Raw genomic sequence first — 8,679 nt, 5'->3', positions numbered from 1 at the left:
AATTGCCCTTATTTGTAAGATGCAAGAACTCATATTGGGCGAGGGTTATGTGCCTGGACCAAAATACCATCCTTTGTTTTATTAAGCCTTCCGTAAATTCATACAAGGCCATATATTAAGTCTAAGAGAGCGGAACCTGCCTAAGTAGTGAATCCACCTTAGTGGTTGTACGGTACAATGAGGATGTAGAATAGTTCCTGTCATATACAGCAGCTGGAGTGTAATAAAAGCAATACGTTCAGGTGCTGTCACTGTCTGTGTCCTAATAAACATCATCATTATTGATTGCTTGGAACGTTGAGCATTTATAGTTTATAGCCTGTTAGGTGAAAGTGTTTGTTTCCAGTTTTGTTATTGCGTGGTCTACAAGCCTTCCCAGAAGTGTTAGAAGATGAGAAAGTGATTTAGACATTTATTTTGTTTGTATTGGATGTTTTCCTTTAGCAGGCTCTTCACTGGAAAATACTGTTAATGTTGGCTTTCTCTCAAGTGTGGCTTGTTATAGGGAATCATGACTATAAAATGAGACTAGTTTGTCACTATTTGTGTGCTGATAATAATTATTATTATACATTTATATAGCGCCATTTATTCCATGGCGCTCTACATGTGAAAGGGGCAGATAAATACAAGCACAATAAGCATGAGCAAAACAAGGAACACACAAGTACAGAAGGAGAGAGGACCCAGCCCAGGAGGGCTCACAGTCTACAGGGGATGGGTGAGGATACACTAGGAGAGGGTAGAGCTGGTCGTGCGGTGGTTCAGCAGACTAAAGGTACCGTCACACTAGGCGATATCGCCAGCGATCCGTGACGTTGCAGCGACCTGGATAGCGATATCGCTGAATTTGACACGCAGCAGCGATCTGGATCCCGCTGTGAAATTGCTGGTCGCTGCTAGAAGGTCTGCACTTTATTTGGTCGCTAGGTCGCCGTGTATCGCCGTGTTTGACAGCAAAAGCAAGGATACCAGCGATATTTTACACTGGTAACCAGGGTAAACATCGGGTTACTAAGCGCAGGGCCGCGCTTAGTAACCCGATGTTTACCCTGGTTACCAGCGTAAAAGTTAAAAAAACAAACAGCACATACTCACCAGCGCGTCCCCCAGCCTCTGCTTCCTGACACTGACTGAGCGCCGGCCCTAAACTGAAAGTGAAAGCACAGCGGTGACGTCACCGCTGTGCTGTTAGGGCCGGAGCTCAGTCAGTGTCAGGAAGCAGAGGCTGGGGGACGCGCTGGTGAGTATGTGCTGTTTGTTTTTTTAACTTTTACGCTGGTAACCAGGGTAAACATCGGGTTACTAAGCGCGGCCCTGCGCTTAGCAACCCGATGCTTACCCTGGTTACCCGGGGACCTCGGCATCGTTGGTCGCTGGAGAGCGGTCTGTGTGACAGCTCTCCAGCGACCAAACAGCGACGCTGCAGCGATCAGCATCGCTGTCGCTATCGCTGCAGCGTCGCTTAATGTGACGGTACCTTAAGGATCACTGCAGGTTGTAGGCATGCCGGAAGAGGTGAGTCTTCAGGTTCTTTTTGAAGGTTTCCATGGTAGGCGAGAGTCTGATGTGTTGGGGTAGAGAGTTCTAGAGTATGGGGGGAGGCACTGGAGAAGTCTTGTATGCAGTTGTGGGAAGAAGAGATAAGAGGGGAGTAGAGATGGAGATCGTGAGAGGATCGAAGGTTGCGTGTGGGTAAGTAACCGGGAGACTGTCACAGATGTATGGAGGAGACAGGTTGTAGATGGCTTTGTATTATTATTATTATTATTATTTATTTATATAGCACCATTAATTCCATGGTGCTGTACATGAGAAAGAGGTTACATACAGAGTTATAGATATAATTTACAGTAAACAGGTTTACAGTGACACACTGGTACAGAGGGGAGAGGACCCTGTCCTTGCGGACTTACATTCTATGGGATAGTGGGGAAGAGATATGTATGCCATAGTTAGGGATTTGAACTGGAGCCTCTGGACAAAAGGAAGCCAGTGAAGGGCTTAGCAGAGAGTAGAGGCGGGGGAATAACGGGGAGACAGGTGGATTAGTCAGGCAGCAGAGTGTAGGATGGATTGGAGGGGTGCCAGGGTCCTAGAGGGGAGGCCAGAGAGTAGGAGGTTGCAGTAATCGAGGCAGGAGATAAGGGCGTGCACTAGTGTTTTTATGGTTTCATGGTCAAGGAATGCACAGATCCAGGAGACATTTTTGAGTTTGAGTCGCAGGAGGAGGCAAAGGCTTGGATATGAGGCTTGAAAGAGAGGGCAGAGTCGAGGATCACCCCGAGGCACCGAGAATGCGGGACTGGGGAAAGTGAGCAGCAATTGACATTGATGGATAGGTCTGGTGGAGGGGTAGAGTGAGATGGGGGAAAGATGATGAATTCTGTTTTGTCCATGTTCAGTTTTAGAAAGCGAGCAGAAAAGAAAGCTGAAATAGCGGATAGACATTGAGGGATTTTGGTAAGTAAGGACGTGAGGTCAGGTCCGGATAGGTAGGTCTGCGTGTCATCGGCGTAGAGATGTTTCTGCATACCGTGGGATTCTATGAGCTGTCCCAGGCCGAAGGTGTAGATGGGGAAGAGCAAGGGCCCTAGGACTATAATAATATTAATAATATAATAGTTGCTATACTATACTATATAATAATGCTGTACAGCAGAACCTGTCAAACGTTTATACACACCTGTTCATGCAATGGTTTTCCCTGATCTTATTGGAATATGCACATTGTAGATTCAGATGAAACACCAAAAACGATAAGAAAACCGAACAAAAGGCCAATAATGTTTAGGTGAAAAGTAAATCACAACTGTATTAATCAAGAATTTGGTGCATGGGGGAAGATAAATGTATATATATATATATATATATATATATATATATATATATATATATATATATATATTACAGTTCAGACCAAAAGTTCAGACACACCTCATTTAAAGATTCTTCTGGATTTTCATGACTATGAAAATTGTACATTCACACTGAAGACATCAAAACTATGAATTAACACATGTGGAATTGTGGAATTATATACTTAACAAAAAAGTGTGAAACAACTGAAAATATGTCTTATATTCTAGGTTCTTCAAAGTAGCCACCTTTTGCTTTGATGACTGCTTTGCACACTCTTGGCATTCTCTTGATGAGCTTCAAGAGGTAGTTAATTTTTTTACCTGGAATCACAGCAGGAGGATTTTCTTTTTTTCATGCTGAGCAGTTGTCTGCGGTCCATCTCATCCCATACCTCTCAGTTGGGCTGAGATCAGATTATTGTGGAGACTATGTCCTCTATGTCCTCATTTTTAGTACTTCATCCCCTCTCCTTCTCGGTCACATAGCCCTTATATAGCCTGAAGGTTCTGTTTTGGGTCATCAAAAATGATGGTTGCAATAAGTACGAACCAGATGAAATGGCATATTGTTGCAGAATGCTTTTCTGGGTGTTTCTTGAATTTGTCTCCCATCACCATCGCACTCATGCTAGATAGCAGGAGAAGGTGCTGTAAACCTGCTCCATACATTTACAATAGTATGGGGTTAATGCGTTTGCTCCTGCAATCTAGCAGCAGCAGGCCAAGTCTCTGGCTGTCAGACTTCTGTCCTAGCAGACCCAGGTCAGCTCTACCTCTAACTTATGTCACACTGGTGAGCTGTTTTAACCTTTAAGTGGGGTTGTTTGAGATGCTCCAGTTACAGCAATGACAAAATTATAAATAAAGGAAAAAAATATTCCACAAAGATATTTGATGATCTCATGGGCATCAATATATGTAGAGAAATATTGAAAAGGAGAGAACATGGCAAGCAGGGAGCGTGGTGATCAGTCCTTGAAATGGCATCACCCTTCAAGTGCTTTACCAGAGTTAAAGGGAACCTGTCACCAGGTTTGGCCGATATAAGATATGGCCACCGCCTTTCAGGACTTATTATAGAATGCTGTAGATAAGCCCCCGATACTGACCCGGGCGGCCTGTGCACTGCAGTACTTTGCTCTGCCCTCAACAAGGCAGATAAGTACGCTTGTGCCGGAGCGCGATGCTGTGGAACGATGAAGCAAGCAGGAGGGCGGCGATCATATGAAGATGGGAGGCGTCGGACCCGGACCTGCGACACCCATCGGACCGGACTGCCCTCCAGAAGAGTATAATCCAGGGAACATACATTGGTCTGCACATAAATTGGTATGTTTTTATGGTCTTCTAAAAATACCTTTTTCATTGTACAATTGTTATTACATTTTTTGCTTTATGTTAATTTTCTATTGTAATAAACATAGTTTTATATTGAATTCAATACTCCCATTTTTCTTTGTTGGTTGGATGTTATTTAGGAGTTCGCTGAGTAGTATAATCGAACATTTATAAAGTCTTTCACTGGAAAGAATAGTACATGGGTGGGCCATATGTTTTGCTAACATTATGTTCCTAGCCTACCTTTTGTGTTGTTGTCCTGTTAATTTGGTATTACAGAATAATATCTGTCTGAACAGGTGAAATATACCACTCTTTGGTGTAACAGATAAACCATATTAATCTCACAGTTATCTGATCATCTATTTGTTAGAATAAATTACGGCTATCATTTTAATATATTTTTTTATTAAATGCTATATTTTAGAATTCTCACAATTTGCTATTGATCTCATAATTTGGTTTAGTGGACATTGTTTATGTCTTTTTGTTGGAGATACATTTTCTCCCTTTTTCCTTCCTACATTAGACAATAGCAGACAGCAGGATCTGCTGCGGAGACTGAATGCTGGACCTATGGATGCCAAGTAAAGCCCAATTTGTTTTTTAGAAACAAACTGCAGGGGGGTGAAAAAGGAGTTTCCAAAACTGGAATATCCCTTTAAATTGATTTAATTCCACTATGGGACTTTTTTATAACAGGTCTAATACACTGCAATACTTTTTTATTGTTGTTCATTAGGTGTATCAGTTTCACAGTGACAAATGGCCTGCTAGAACCTACTCAGCTGTCAGTTCAGCCAAGCTCCCTGCAATGATCATTTGGGTGGCACCACTCCTGGGCCCTCATCTTCACCATGATATTTTTGTATGTCATACTGTGGGAACGCCTTCTCAATTATGGACATATACAGTATCTGTCAAAAGACACAAAAGACATGAAGGAGTTAAAATGCACCTGATAATAACAAAAAGTGACTTTTTAAAAATAATGTAGTATAGTCCACGAAACTGACATTGAACCTTATTGTGATATTTTTGGATGGTTTGTGGAATGTAATAGTTAAAAGTATGGAGATTGGACATTTATGAAATCAGACTTAAAGGGGTTGTCCCCTTTCAGTTAATTATCTTCCAAAGGGGCAATTTGGTATAAAAAACAAACAGCACTGTACTCATCTTCCCTGGGTCCACTGGCAAGTCTGCTCTGCTGCTTCTTCTGATGCGTGTTATTGGCTGTAGCATTGATATTGAGTCAACAGCGTGTGAGCCAATCGGGGACCTCAGCGGCTCTGCCAGTGTAGATGGAGTGCCCCACTCAGAGCAGCTGAGCTCGTTTATTGGTTACAGCACCCTACCAGTAGGCTAGCCTAACTTAAAAGCCACAAAGTTAAACCAAAAGCACCAAATCTTCTATTATATAAGATGTAACACATTTAAATGGGTTGTCCAGCAATTTTATATTGATGGCCGATTCTTAGGAGATGTCATCAACATCGATCTGATGGTGGAGGTGTGAAGACTGGATGTGCTCAACGGAATGTGGAACGGAACTACATAGCTACACATTAAACAGCTGCTAAAGATGTGCAACTGTCACAGGTTTACCGTTACAGGGAGGAATCAGAAGACCGCAGCGTTTGATTTCTCCTACTTGCACTGATTAGAAGCACTTCACCTTCATGTTATGCAAGTTTCTTTTGGCAGTGCAGGGGTTAATCTGTTCTGTTGAGATCTCCTTGAGCATATAAGCTCTCAGCTGTGCACTGTTAGCTGCTCCCATCTGCTATGTAATATGTGGGCCCTGGCTAGCACTCATTGTCAGAGTTAGTTTATGCTGCATGCCTGGAAGTCGTTGTTGGTTATTGTGGGAGACGTTGTTTGGTGCATTTATCGTGACTATTGCTAGGTTTTGAATGTGTGATAATTCCCTTTCTTCTTCTACTTTTAATTTAACCTCTTTCTTCACTGATGCATTCCTCTGTTGTATGTGTGAGTATATTTGTATAATTGGTATTTTTCTTTATCCCTGTTAGTATTGCCTTGTTTGTCTGGTTGGTGCATTACGGTACATTACTACTCCCCTCTTCCCTGGGTGGGGGAAGGGTACAGACTGAGGGCAGATTCAGGAGCCAAGGCAAAATACATGGCCCCGGCGTCTTCACCATCAGAAGTAATGCAGGGAACTGCGCAAACTAGGGCACCCCTAGCGTTAGAGACAGGGAAGGAGCCCCTGGCCCTGAGACACCCGGCAACAGAGTCATGAAGGCAGCTTTGCAAATTGAGCACATATGTGATATGCATAATTGTGGTTGTTTGCTGACTACATTGTCATGCACTTCTCTCAGTAAAACATTTTGTGCGAAGGCAATGAGAATCTAGTTGGCACATGACCAAAAGTGTTCAAATAGAACATTGCAAGTAGCAAATCTTCTTGATGAGCTCTCGACCTGGCAACTGGAACCAAATCCCAACAGTATGGAAGTTGCCCACCATTCATATTCAGCAAAATCAAGTGCTTGCCAGAAATGTTCAAAGGTTGGAAAACCCCTATTAGATAAATGTGTCAAAGGTTGCATGTCTTCTGTTACATGTATTGCATCTAATATTAGAAGAGGTTTAGTGCTTTTGGTTTGACTTTGTGCTTTACAATTTACGCTAGCCTGATGAGAGGGTGCTAATGTCGCTTGCTTGTAAATTTTAATCCTCACTTTATAAATATGCAATCACCTACAGGCCTTTAACTCTCTGATTGTTGGTTTAATCAGTCATCACATGACCTCAAGGATGCGATTTGCTCACTTGTAATAACGTGATGATTGCTCGACCTGAAAAGCGGATCCTACTACTACACACTAGAAAGACTCTTTCAGACCTCTTTTTATCATATACGAGTGCAATGTGTGTTTTCACGCATAGAACTCTATGTCCATGTATATTTGTGAATAGAGCAGTCAACATCAAATCACAGACGTGTCCAATTTTGATCGAAATCACTGATCAAACTCTGCAATGCAAATCTGCAAGTCCTCAAAAAATTGGACAGCACTTGGGTACCATGCAACTTCTGTCCATATTTTACTGGCCGTTTGATTGGAAAAGCTTGAGAAACCGTGTTTTTTTTTTTTCAACATACAAAAAAAACTGATGAACTTGATGGTAAAAAGTGACATACCGACCAAATTCTGATGAACATTGGTACTTTTTCTCATAAGCAAAAAACTAAAGCCTGATTGAGAAGTTAGTGTTTGACAAGTTGCTGTGCTTGCTAGAAATTTCCCTAGGGCTAGATAACCCATTTTAACATAAACTCTAAAGCCTTCCACAAAATAAATTGAACAAAAAGAATCCATGTGGACAAGTGTATATTAGAACATTACATTAGTTTTAGCATAAAATGCTAATGATGCACCATTTCTGGGGTAGCTGAGGACTATTTTTTTTTTTTTTAGTCTGAGAGGGGGACAATAACCATTGCCCTTTCCTAGGCTATTAATATCAGCCTGCAGCTGTCTGTTTAGCTTTTGCTGGTTAGAATTTATACAGGCACCTTGCGTCAATTATTTTCAGGGGTCCCCCTGTAAACTAGCCAGTAAAGGCTGAGCAAACAGCTGTGAGCTGATAATAATTGTCTGGGAACCTTTTGGCTATTGGCTCCTTACCAGAATATTAACCCCTTTCTGACATCTGACGTACTATCCCGTCGAGGTGGGGTGGGCCCGTATGACCACCGACGGGATAGTACGTCCTATGCGATCAGCCGCGCTCACGGGGGGAGCGCGGCCGGGTGTCAGCTGCCTATCGCAGCTGACATCCGGCACTATGTGCCAGGAGCGGTCACGGACCGGCCCCGGCACATTAACCCCCGGCACACCGCGATTAAATATGATCGCAGTGTACCGGTGGTACAGGGAAGCATTGCGCAGGGAGGGGGCTCCCTGCGTGCTTCCCTGAGATGATCGGTACAAGGGAATGTACTCACCTTGTACCGAGCGTCTTCTCACTGCAGTCCCCGGATCCAAAATGGCCGCGGGGCTGCATCCGGGTCCTGCAGGGAGTACTTCCGAGTCAGGAGCAGGCTGCAGCTCTGTAAGCCTGCAGCGATGAGTGAGATCGCCGATCTCACAGAGTGCTGTGCAAACTGTAAGATCGGCGATCTGTGATGTCCCCCCCCTGGGACAAAGTAAAAAAGTAAAAAAAAAATCTCCACATATGTAAAAAAATAACATAAAAAAGATAAATTCCTAAATAAAGAAAAAAAAATATATTATTCCCATAAATACATTTCTTTATCTAAAAAAAAAAGGAAAAACAATAAAAGTACACATATTTAGTATTGCCGCGTCCGTAAAGTCCCAACCTATAAAACTGTCCCACTAGTTAACCCCTTCAGTGAACACCGTGAGAAAAAAAAAGAGCCAAAAAACAACGCTTTATTATCATACCGCCAAACGAAAAGTGGAATAACACGCGATCAAAA

At 42.7% G+C, this 8,679-nt stretch overlaps 1 protein-coding gene across 3 annotated transcripts in view; it reads left to right on the top strand.

Annotated features, from left to right (window-relative positions):
- Positions 1-8,679, top strand: part of UBAC2 (UBA domain containing 2) — a 249,802-nt gene that overhangs the window by 57,364 nt on the left and 183,759 nt on the right. The gene's annotated exons all lie outside the window — the stretch shown is intronic.

Source organism: Ranitomeya variabilis, chromosome 3, assembly GCF_051348905.1.
Source record: "Ranitomeya variabilis isolate aRanVar5 chromosome 3, aRanVar5.hap1, whole genome shotgun sequence".
In the NCBI taxonomy this organism is placed as follows: domain Eukaryota; kingdom Metazoa; phylum Chordata; class Amphibia; order Anura; family Dendrobatidae; genus Ranitomeya; species Ranitomeya variabilis.
The sequence above is the reverse complement of the archived record's forward strand: the minus strand, read 5'-3'. Positions and strand labels throughout refer to the sequence as shown.